Source organism: Orcinus orca, chromosome X (assembly GCF_937001465.1).
Source record: "Orcinus orca chromosome X, mOrcOrc1.1, whole genome shotgun sequence".
Taxonomy (NCBI): domain Eukaryota; kingdom Metazoa; phylum Chordata; class Mammalia; order Artiodactyla; family Delphinidae; genus Orcinus; species Orcinus orca.
Window position 1 is genome coordinate 11,302,484 of NC_064580.1, and position 12,347 is coordinate 11,314,830.

The 12,347-nt window shown below is 40.4% G+C and overlaps 1 protein-coding gene across 1 annotated transcript in view; it reads left to right on the top strand.

Moving 5' to 3' along the window:
- The window catches only part of TCEANC (transcription elongation factor A N-terminal and central domain containing), a 33,445-nt gene that overhangs the window by 17,266 nt on the left and 3,832 nt on the right, over positions 1–12,347 (top strand). The gene's annotated exons all lie outside the window — the stretch shown is intronic.

The window sequence follows — 12,347 nt, forward strand, 5'->3', positions numbered from 1 at the left end:
TCAGTGGACTGTATGTTGGCGTCTCTGTGTCTACTAGGCCATCTGGTCTGGTCTTTAGTGTCTGCTCAGACTGAGGACTTCCATCTCTGCAGAGTTTTTTCATGCAACAGATGGACTTTTACCCCCCAGCTTTGTGAAATCTCAACAATGGCTGAGCAGAAAGTTTCCAAACATCTTAGTGGATTTTGATATCATTTTTACATGAGATGGTGGCTCAAGGGCTTGGGGATTTCTTTCGGGGGGGTGATGAAAATGTTCAAAAATTGAATGTGGTGATGGTTGCCCAACTCTGCCAATATGCTAAACACCGTTGAATTATACCCTATTTTAATTATATTTTAATTATACCCTATTTTAGTTCTGTGGTCTGTGAATTATATCTCAATAAAGCTATTACAAAAAAATCAAATGGACTGAGGGAGGGAATTGGAGACAGGATCTCTGCTGGATATTTATCTCAGTGAGTCTTTCTAAACCTATAGTATCCCAATTACGCATACATATTATCGAGAAATACTGGCAGGCTTCCTCAGAGAGGCCTTCTGGGAGGCGCCCTGCCAGTTCATACTGACAGCCATCCAGCAGGCAGTGGCCTCTATCCAGGCAGTGTGCTGGGCCCTGGCCTCTGCATTTCTGCGTAGAAGCCCCTCCCTCTTTCAGTCACACAACAAACAGGGCTAAAGCTTCCATCCACAATCATTGCCCCTTCTTTTTCTTCCCTGTTTCTCAAGCCACAGGTTCGAGCTACACTATCAACGACATCAAGCCCCTGGAACATAGCAAATCATGTAGAATCAACCCAGAGCAGTTGCCATTTATGTCTCTGGTTAGATCTGCACTCAGAAAAGAAACAGCAGATAAAATCAGCCCTAGACCCTTGCTACTCATAGTGTGGCCCTGGCATCAGCGGCGTCAGCATCACCTGGGAGCAAATACAGAAACGGGGGCCCCATCCCGGACCTATTGAATCCAAGTCTATCTCTTCACAAAGCTCTCAGTGATTCTAGTGCATATTACTGCTGGTGAAATGCTGACTCATCCTCAGGAACTGGGCCTATGAACTCCGCCTTCCTGCTTATATCTTTGGATGAAATGCCCGAGTTCCTAGCCAGCACTGGACTTTCCACTTGTCTCGGTTACCAGCCACCTCCACTCTCCACGTTGCTAAATCCAAGCGACAATTCTCAGCCCTGAAACCTATCAGCAGCAGTTGACACACTGGGTTCCTTCTTGAGAACACCTTTTTCCATGTGGCTTGCAGTAGGTTGTGCTTTCTCTGGTTTTCCCTCTAACTGGCCACTCCATCTCAATATTATTTGCTGCTTCCTTGTTATTTTCCTGACCTCTTAATTTTGGAGTGTCCAGAATTTAGTCTTTGGACACCTTAGATATCTATACCCATTCCTTTGTTGACTTATCTAGTTCCATGGCTTTCTGTAGCATTTATGCTGATGACTTCCCTTCCTTATCTTCAGGCTAGCATCTCTCCTCTGAATTCCAGGCCCATAAGTCTAACAGCCTACTTGAAAAGTCTACTTGGATGTCTAATAAGCATCTCACCCTTAACATTTTTAAAATCAACCTTCTGATCTTCTCTCCAATACTGCTTGTCTACTTAATGGCAACTCCATACTTACATAACTTGAGCTAAAAACCTTGGAGGCATGCATGCTTGATACCTTTCTTTTTCTCACATCGAACTTCCAAGCAATCAAGAAATCCTATTGGCTGTATTCCAAATACATATACAGAAGCCCAAGTTAAAAATGGGCAAAAGATTTGAATAGACACTTCACCAAAGAAGATGAAATAAGATACAGGAATGGCCAATAAGCACAGGAAAAGATGCCCAACATCATTAGTCATCAGGGAAATGCAAATCAAAACCAGCACGAGATACCACTTCATACCCACTAGGATGGCTATAATAAAAAAAAGTCAGAAAATAACAAGTGTTGGTGAGGATGTGGAGAAATTGGAACCCTTGTACAGTGCTGGTGGGAATGTAAAATGGTGCAGCCACTTTGGAAAATAGCTCGGCAGTTTCTTAAGAAGTTACACAAAAATTTACTACACAACCCAGCAATTCCACACCTTGGTATATATCCAAGAGAAATGAAAACATACATCCACACAAAGACTTGTATGTAAATGTTCACAGCAGTATAGTTCGTAATAGTCAAAAAAGTGGAAACAACCCAAATGTCCATCAACTGGTGAATGGATAAACAAAATACGGTCTATCCATTCAAAGAAATACTGTTCAGTAATACAAAGGAATGAAGTACTGATACATGCTGTAGCAAGCATGCACTTTCAAAACATTTCCTAAGTGAAAGAAGCTAGTCACGAAAGACCACACTTTCTCTGAGTCCATTTATATGAAATGTCCAGAATAGGCAAATCCATAGAGATAGAAAATAGATGAGTAGTGGCTGGGGGCTGGGAGTGGGACTGGGAATTGACTGCCAGTGGGCACAAGGGATCCAACCGGGGCGATGAAAATGTTCTGCAATTGGATTGTGGTGATGGCTGCACAAACTCTCTAACAATCATTGAACTATGCACTTAAAATGAGTGAATTTTATTGTATGTAAGTTATACTTCATTAAAGCTGTTAAAAATATCCAGAATCTGACCACATTATGTTCTCTGCTACCATCCCGCATCTCAGCCAGCATCATCCCCCACTTGGATGACCACAGTACCTTGCTAAGTGGTTGCCTGACTTCCACTCTTGTCCCCTAGGTGTATTTCCAATACAACAGCCAGAGTGATCCTGGGAAATATGCACATCAAATCATGTCACCCTTCCACTCAAAATTCTCTGTTGGTTCCTGTCTCCAAGAGAAAGGCAAAGTCTTTAGAGCCTTACCTATCTGGCCCCTCTGCTACCTTTCCTCGACTTTTTCCTAACTTTGCCAACTCAACTACCACTTCCCTCCTTGCTACATCCTGCACTCAGTCACACTGGCCTCCTTGCTAGTCCTTGACTGTGCCAGGCACATGCCTGCCACAGGACCTTTGCGTGAGCTGTTGCTTCTGCGTGGAATGCTCTTACCCCAAATTCCCAACAACTTAACCAACCTTTCTCAAGCCCTAGGTCAAATATCATCTTGGGCAGTGAAGTTTCCCTGGCTGTTTATTACGTTTCCTAGCACCCTTTCTGATTTTTTTTTCCATAGAGGTTATTCACCATTTAAATACAATGCCTTGCTTATTTATATGGTTTATTGTCTGCTTCCCCCCTCCCCCCCAACTAAATTGTACACTCCATGGGGGTCAGGGATTTTTGCCTTTTTGGTTCACAGCTTATCCCCAGCCCCTATGACAGTTTCTGGCACATAGAAAGCCCCCAACAAATATTTGTTGAAGTTATGTGCTTAAGAAAACCAGAAGAGCCAGGAATATAACCTATCAATACATACGTACATTTAAACAAAGGATTAAAAACAAGTTTACAGGGTGTGATTGTAGTTTACAGTAGGCAAAACAGTTTCAGAGTGGAGTGAATGGAGAATTGGAAAAGACAACATTTTTCTTCCCGGAATATTTTTGAGCTTTTCTTCCCCATGTAGTGTCTTTGAGTGGGCATCAGATATACCATCAAGTATTAGGCTACGTGCTCAAACTAGCGTACAGACAATTGTCCAGTTGTCTTATAAACTTTCCCTTTATTTAGCATTTTCCATTTTCATGTTCAATAGCATTGTCACCAGAAATAAATAAGGAAAAGGAGATCAAAAACAAAATTCTGTTTGTTCACTGTTTTACTTGCTTGAAGACCCTACAAATATTTGATAAGGAATAGAATTTAAAGAGTTGCTTGGTGATTTCCTTGTTGTTTTTGTTTTGCTTTGTTTTTGCGGTACGCGGGCCTCACTGTTGTGGCCTCTCCCGTTGCGGAGCACAGGCTCCGGACGCGCAGGCTCAGCGGCCATGGCTCACAGGCCTAGCCGCTCCGCGGTATGTGGGATCTTCCCAGACCGGCGCACTAACCTGTGTCCCCTGCATCGGCAGGTGGGCTCTCAACCACTGCGCCACCAGGGAAGCCCTTCCCTGTTGTTTTAACTTAATTATCTATGCATTACAGACTGTACTTGGCTGTATGTCAGTAATTTTAAAAGTGGCTCTTTGAAAATAATCATCCCCAAATCATATATAAATACCCTATTTGCAACTTAAGAGTTTATTTTAACCTTATGTGTGTTTATTTTTTGTTACAATTCAGTGGTTTTAGTGTTTTCACAAAGTTGTACAACCATCACCATTATCTAATTTCAGAACATTTTCATCACCCCCAAAAGGAACCCTGTACCCATTAGCAGTCCCTCCTCATTCCCCCTCCCTCCAGCCCCAGGCAACTAATCATCTACACTCCGTCTCTATGGATTTGCCTTTCCTGGGCATTTCCTATAAATGGAATCATGTAATATGTGGTCTGTTGTGTCTGGCTTCTTTCACATGAGTGGTTTTTTGAAAACTCAAGTAGTAAACTAATTTACTAACCAAAGGAACTGTACTGACCTTTATTTAAAATGCAGCTTTAACTGAATTTACATAAATGATTTAGCATTTACACTGTCACAATTATACTTCTTCAAGCTTTTGTGTCAATAGTTGTTTTTGGTTAACCACATGCCAAACTTGATATTTTTTTAACATCTTTATTGGAGTATAATTGCTTTACAGTGGTGTGTTCGTTTCTGCTTTATAACAAAGTGGATCAGTTATACATATACATATAACCCCATATCTCTTCCCTCTTGCGTCTCCCTCCCTCCCACCCTCCCTATCCCACCCCTCCAGGTGGTCACAAAACGCCAAGCTGATCTCCCTGTGCTATGTGGCTGCTTCCCACTAGCTATCTGTTTTACATTTGGTAGTGTATATATGTCCATGCCACTCTCTCACTTTGTCACAGATTACCCTTCCCCCTTCCCGTATCCTCAAGTCCATTCTCTAGTAGGTCTGCGTCTTTATCCCCATCTTGCCCCTAGGTTCTTCCTGACCATTTTTTGTTTGTTTTTTAGATTCCATATATATGTGTTAGCATACAGTATTTGTTTTTCTCTTTCTGACTGACTTCACTCTGTATGACAGACTCTAGGTCCATCCACCTCACTACAAATAACTCAATTTCGTTTCTTTTTATGGCTGAGTAATATTCCATTGTATATATGTGCCACATCTTCTTTATCCATTCATCTGTTGATGGACACTTAGGTTGCTTCCATGTCCTGGCTATTGTAAATACATAACTCTTTTTGAATTACGATTTTCTCAGGGTATATGCCCAGTAGTGGGATTTCTAGGTCGTATGGTAGTTCCGTTTTTAGTTTTTTAAGGAACCTCCATACTGTTCTCCATAGTGGCTGTATCAATTTACATTCCCACCAACAGTGCAAGAGGGTTCCCTCTTCTCCACACCCGCTCTAGCATTTATTGTTTGTAGATTTTTTGATGATGGCCATTCTGACCGGTGTGAGATGATACCTCATTGTACTTTTATTTTATTTATTTTTTTATTTTTTTTTTTGCGGTACACGGGCCTCTCACTGTTGTAGCCTCTCCCGTTGCGGAGCACAGGCTCCGGACACGCAGGCTCAGTGGTCATGGCTCACGGGCCCAGACGCTCCGCGGCATGTGGGATCCTCCCGGACCGGGGCACGAACCCGTGTTCCCTGCATCGGCAGGCGGACTCTCAACCACTGCGCCACCAGGGAAGCCCCTCATTGTACTTTTGATTGTTGACCATTCCTTCATGTGTTTGTTGGCAATCTGTATATCTTCTTTGGAGAAATGTCTATTTAGGTCTTCTGCCCATTTTTGGATTAACTCAATCCAAAATAGGGTTAAAAATTGTTTGGTTTTTTTTTTTTTTTGATATTCAGCTGCATGAGCTGCTTGTAAAGTTTGGAGATTAATCCTTTGTCAGTTGCTTCATTTGCAAATATGTTCTCCCATGTTGAGGGTTGTCTTTTCGTCTTGTTTATGGTTTCCTTTGCTGTGCAAAAGTTTTGAAGTTTCCTTAGGTCCCAGTTGTTTATTTGTGTTTTTATTTCCATTCCTCTAGGAGGTGGGTCAAAAAGGAACTTGCTGTGATTTATGTCATAGAGTGTTCTGCCTATGTTTTTCCTCTAAGAGTTTGAAAGTATCTGGCCTTACATTTAGGTCTTTAATCCATTTTGAGTTTATTTTTGTGTATGGTATTAGGGAGTGTTCTAATTTCATTCTTTTACATGTAGCTGTCCAGTTTTCCCAGCACCACTTATTGAAGAGGCTGTCTTTCCTCCACTGTATATTCTTGTCTCCTTTATCAAAGATAAGGTGACCATATGTGCGTGGGTTTATCTCTAGGCTTTCTATTCTGTTCCATTGATCTATATTTCTGTTTTTGTGCCAGTACCATACTGTCTGGATTACTGTAGCTTTGTAGTACAGTCTGAAGTCAGGAAGCCTGATTCCTCCAGCTCCATTTTTCTTTCTCAAGATTGCTTTGGCTATTCGGGGTCTTTTGTGTTTCCATAAAAATGCTGAAATTTTTTGTTCTAGTTCTGTGAAAAATGCCAGTGGTAGTTTGATAGGGATTGCATTGAGTCTGTAGATTGCTTTGGGTAGTATAGTCATTTCCACAATGTTGATTCTTCCAATCCAAGAACATGGTATCTCTCCATCTGTTTGTATCATCTTTAATTTCTTTCATCAGTGTCTTATGATTTTCTGCATACAGGTCTTTTGTCTCCTTAGGTAGGTTTATTTCTAGATATTTTATTCTTTTTGTTGCAGTGGTAAATGGGAGTGTTTTCTTAATTTCACTTTCAGATTTTTCATCATTAGTGTATGCAAGAGATTTCTGTACATTAATTTTGTATCCTGCTACCTTACCAAATTCATTGATTAGCTCTAGTAGTTTTCTGGTAGCATCTTTAGGATTCTCTATGTATAGTATCATATCATCCGCAGACAGTGACAGTTTTACTTCTTCTTTTTTGATTTGGATTCCTTTTATTTCTTTTTTTTCTCTGATTGCTGTGGCTAGAACTTCCAAAACTATGTTGAAAATAGTGGTGAGAGGGGACAACCTTGTCTTGTTCCTGATCTTAGTTGAAATGGTTTCAGTTTTTCACCATTGAGGATGACATTGGCTGTGGGTTTGTCATATATGGCCTTTATTATATTGAGGAAAGTTCCCTCTATGCCTACTTTCTGGAGGGTTTTTATCATAAATGGGTGTTGAATTTTTTTGAAAGCTTTCTCTACATCTACTGAGATGATCATATGGTTTTTCTCCTTCAATTTGTTAATATGGTGTATCACATTGATTGATTTGCATATATGGAAGAATCCTTGCATTCCTGGGATAAACCCCACTTGATCGTATGATCATGGTGTATGATCCTTTTAATGTGCTGTTGGATTCTGTTTGCTAGTATTTTGTTGAGGATTTTTGCATCTATGTTCATCAGTGAAATTGGCCTGTAGTTTTCTTTCTTTGTGACATCTTTGTCTGGTTGTGGTATCAGGGGGATGGTGGCCTCGTAGAAGGAGTTTGGGAGTGTTCCTCCCTCTGCTATATTTTGGAAGAATTTGAGAAGGATAGGTGTTAGCTCTTCTCTAAATGTTTGATAGAATTCGCCTGTGAAACCATCTGGTCCTGGGCTTTTGTTTGTTGGAAGATTTTTAATCACAGTTTCAATGTCAGTGTTTGTGATTGGTCTGTTCATATTTTCTCTTTCTTCCTGGTTCAGTCTCGGAAGGTTGTGCATTTCTAAGAATTTGTCCATTTCTTCCAGTTTGTCCATTTTATTGGCATAGAGTTGCTTATAGTAATCTCTCATGATCCTTTGTTTCTGCAGTGTCAGTTGTTACTTCTCCTTTTTCATTTCTAATTCTACTGAGTTGAGTATTCCTCCTTTTTTTCTTGATGAGTCTGGCTAATGGTTTATCAGTTTTGTTTATCTTCTCAAAGAACCAGCTTTTAGTTTTATTGATCTTTGCTATCGTTTCCTTCATTTATTTCTGATTTGATTTTTATGATTTCTTTCCTTCTGGTAACTTTGGGGTTTTTTTTGTTCTTCTTTCTCTAATTGCTTTAGGTGTAAGGTTAGGTTGTTTATTTGAGATGTTTCTTGTTTCTTAAGGTAGGATTGTATTGCTATTAACTTCTGTCTTATAACTGCTTTTGCTGCATCCTGTAGGTTTTGGGTCGTCGTGTTTTCGTTGGCATTTGTTTCTAGGTATTTTTTTAATTTCCTCTTTGATTTCTTCAGTGATCTCTTGGTTATTAAGTAGTGTATTGTTTATCCTCCATGTGTTTGTACTTTTTACAGATTTTTTTCCTGTAATTGATATCTAGTCTCATAGCGTTGTGGTCAGAAAAGATACTTAATACGATTTCAGTTTTCTTAAATTTACCAAGGCTTGATTTGTGACCCAAGATATGATCTATCCTGGAGAATGTTCCATGAGCACCTGAGAAGAAACTGTATTCTGTTGTTCTTGGATGGAATGTCCTATAAATATCAATTAAGTCCATCTTGTTTAATGTATCATTTAAAGCTTGTGTTTCCTTATTTATTTTCATATTGGATGATCTGTCCATTGGTGAAAGTGGGGTGTTAAAGTCCCCTACTATGATTGTGTTACTGTCAATTTCACCTTTTATGCCTGTTAGTATTTGCCTTATGTATTAAGGTGCTCCTATGTTGGGTGCATAAATATTTACAATTGTTATATCTTCTTCTTGGATTGATCCCTTGATCATTATGTAGTGTCCTTCTTTGTCTCTTGTAATAGTCTTTGTTTTAAAGTCTATTTTGTCTGATATGAGAATTGCTACTCCAGCTTTCTTTTGATTTCCATTTGCGTGGAATATCTTTTTCCATCCCCTCACTTTCAGTCTGTATTTGTCCCTAGGTCTGAAGTGGATCTCGTGTAGACAGCATATATATGGGTCTTGTTTTTGTATCCATTCAGCCAGTCTGTGTCTTTTGGTGGGAGCATTTAGTCCATTTACATTTAAGGTAATTAACGATATGTGTGTTCCTATTACCATTTTTCTTATTTGTTTTGGGTTTGTTATCGTAGGTCTTTTCTTTCTCTTGTGTTTCCTGCCTAGAGAAGTTCCTTTAGCATTTGTTGTAAAGCTGGTTTGGTGGTGCTGAATTCTCTTAGCTTTTGCTTGTCTGTAAAGGTTTTAATTTCTCCGTCAAATCTGAATGAGATCCTTGCTGGGTAGAGTAATCTTGGTTGCAGGTTTTTCCCCTTCATCACTTTAGATATGTCCTGCCACTCCCTTCTGGCTTGCAGAGTTTCTGCTGAAAGATCAGCTGTTAACCTTATGGGGATTCCCTTGTGTGTTGTTTTTCCCTTGCTGCTTTTAATATTTTTTCTTTGTATTTAATTTTTGATAGTTTGATTAATGTGTGTCTTGGCATGTTTCTCCTTGGATTTATCCTGTATGGGACTCTCTGTGCTTCCTGGACTTGATTGACTATTTCCTTTCCCATATTAGGGAAGTTTTCAACTATAATGTCTTCAAATATTTTCTCAGTCCCTTTGCTTTTCTCTTCTTCTTCTGGGACCCCTATAATTCGAATGTTGGTGTGTTTAATGTTTTCCCAGAGGTCTCTGAGAGTGTCCTCAATTATTTTCATTCTTTTTTCTTTATTCTGCTCTGCAGTAGTTATTTCCACTATTTTATCTCCCAGGTCACTTATCCATTCTTCTGCCTCAGTTATTCTGCTATTGATCCCTTCTAGAGAATTTCTAATTTCATTTATTGTGTTGTTCATCACTGTTTTTTTGGTCTTTAGTTCTTCCAGGTCCTTGTTAAATGTTTCTTGTATTTCCTCCATTTTATTTTCAAGATTTTGGATCATCTTTACTATCATTATTCTGAATTCTTTTTCAGGTAGACTGCCTATTTCCTCTTCATTTGTTACCTTGTTTTTACCTTGTGTTTTTATTTCTTTTTACCTTGTGTTTTTACCTTGTTCCTTCATCTGCTGTTTGTTTCTTTGTCTTCTCATTTTGCTTAACTTACTGTGTTTGGGATCTTTTCATAGGCTGCAGGTTCATAGTTCCCGTTGTTTTTGGTGTCTGTCCCCAGTGGCTAAGGTAGGTTCAGTGGGTTGTGTAGGCTTCCTGGTGGAGGGGACTAGTGCCTGTGTTCCGGTGGATGAGGCTGGACCTTGTCTTTCTGGTGGGCAGGTCCACGTCTGGTGGTGTGTTTTGGGGTGTCTGTGGCCTTATTATGATTTTAGGCAGCCTCTCTGCTAATGGATGGGGTTGTGTTCCTGTCTTGCTAGTTGTTTGGCATGGGGTATCCAGCACTGGAGCTTGCTGGTCATTGAGTGCAGTTGGGTCTTGGCGTTGAGATGGAGATCTCTGGGAGATTTTTGCCATTTGATATTACGTGGAGCTGGGAGGTCTCTTGTGGACCAGTGTCCTGAACTTGGCTCTCCCACCTCAGGCACAGCCCTGACTCCTGGCTGGAGCACCAAGAGCCTGTCATCCACATGGTTCAGAATAAAAGAGAGGAAAAAGAAAGAAAGAAAGAAAGAGAGAGAGAGAGAGAGAGAGAGAGGGAGGGAGGGAGGGAGGGAGGGAGGGAGGGAGGGGGAGAGACAGAGAGAGAGTGGGAGGGAGGAAGGAAGGAAGGAAGGAAGGAAGGAAGGAAGGAAGAAAGGAAGGAAGAAAGAAGAAGATAAAATAAAATGTTATTAAAATAAAAAATAATTATTAAAAAAATTTTTAAGTAATAAAAAAAGAAAGAAAGAAAGAAGAGAGCAACCAAACCAAAAATCAAATCCACCAATGATAACAAGCACTAAAAACTCTACTAAAAAAAAACAGACAGACAGAACCCTAGGAGAAATGGTAAAAGCAAAGCTATGCAGACAAAATCTCCCACAGAAGCATACACATACACACTCACAAAAAGAGGAAAAGGGGAAAAAATAATAAATCTTGTTCTCAAAGCCCACCTCCTCAATTTGGGATGATTCGTTGTCTATTCAGGTATTCCACAGATGCAGGTACATCTAGTTGATTGTGGAGATTTAATCTGCTGCTCCTGAGGCTGCTGGGAGAGATTTCCCTGTCTCTTCTTTGTTCGCACAACTCCCAGGGGCTCAGCTTTAGATGTGGCCCCGCCTCTGCGTGTAGGTCACCTGAGGGCGTCTGTTCTTCGCTCAGACAGGACGGGGTTAAAGGAGCTGCTGATTCGGGGGCTCTGGCTCACTCAGGCCGGGGGGAGGGAGGGGTGCAGATGCGGGGCGAGCCTGTGGCGGCAGAGGCTGGCATGTCGTTGCAGCAGCCTGAGGCACGCTGTGCGTTCTCGCGGGGAAGTTGTCCCTGGATAACGGGACCCTGGCCGTGGCGGGCTGCACAGGCTTCCGGGTAGGGAGGTGTGGAGAGTGACCTGTGCTCGCACACAGGCTTCTTGGTGGCGGCAGCAGCAGCCTTAGCGTCCCGTGCCCGTCTCTGGGGTACACACTGATAGCCGTGGCTCTCACCCGTCTCTGGAGCTCCTTTAAGCAGCCCAAACTTGACATTTTGAAAGCAAAAAAAAAAAAAACAAAAAAAAACAAAACCCTCTTATCTCTAAGGTAAAGGTCATAAAATTCTTTTTCTTTAAGAAAAAGGAAATTTGGATATTTTCTCCTAGTTTCTTAATTTAGTTGACAAAGATGAGTTCAATCAAATGTCATCACTCTAACCGTTGTAAGGACTAAAGTTGGGAATTCTTAGCAACATATTGGATCAATCTCTCCTCCCCTGCACATCTCCATCTAAACACACATACCCTGTGGTGTAAAATTATTGTGCATTTGAATTGTATGCCTTGTTGTAAAGTGGTCCCTTCCTCACATTTTCATAGACTGAATTACATTATATCTCTAGGGTGGGGGATTTCACACTTAGCTAATCCTATGAATTTTTCTCTATTGTATCTCTATTTTATCATTGTCTTATATTATTTGTGGACATGTTTTTTTCCCTTGAATTGTCCATCAAGTTTTTAGTTGTATTTATATCCTTCAAAGCCCAGAGGCTAACTCTGGGCATGGTAGATGCTTAATGAAACTTTGTAAAATAGGTTTTTACTTAGAGCGGAATTTCAATATGAGTTCATATGTGTTTCTGTTCTGCATATTCCACCAATTTGGAAGCCCGCATCCAACTTTAATAAACTAGATCAAATGTTACTGTTGTTCATGTTTCAAACTCAGTCTCCAGAAAAGGAACTTATTCAAAATCAATTTATTTCATTGATGTTATGCAATTTGAAACTTATCAAATTAATAAAACAAAGCCCTGAGTTGTAAGAGTTGTGTTAT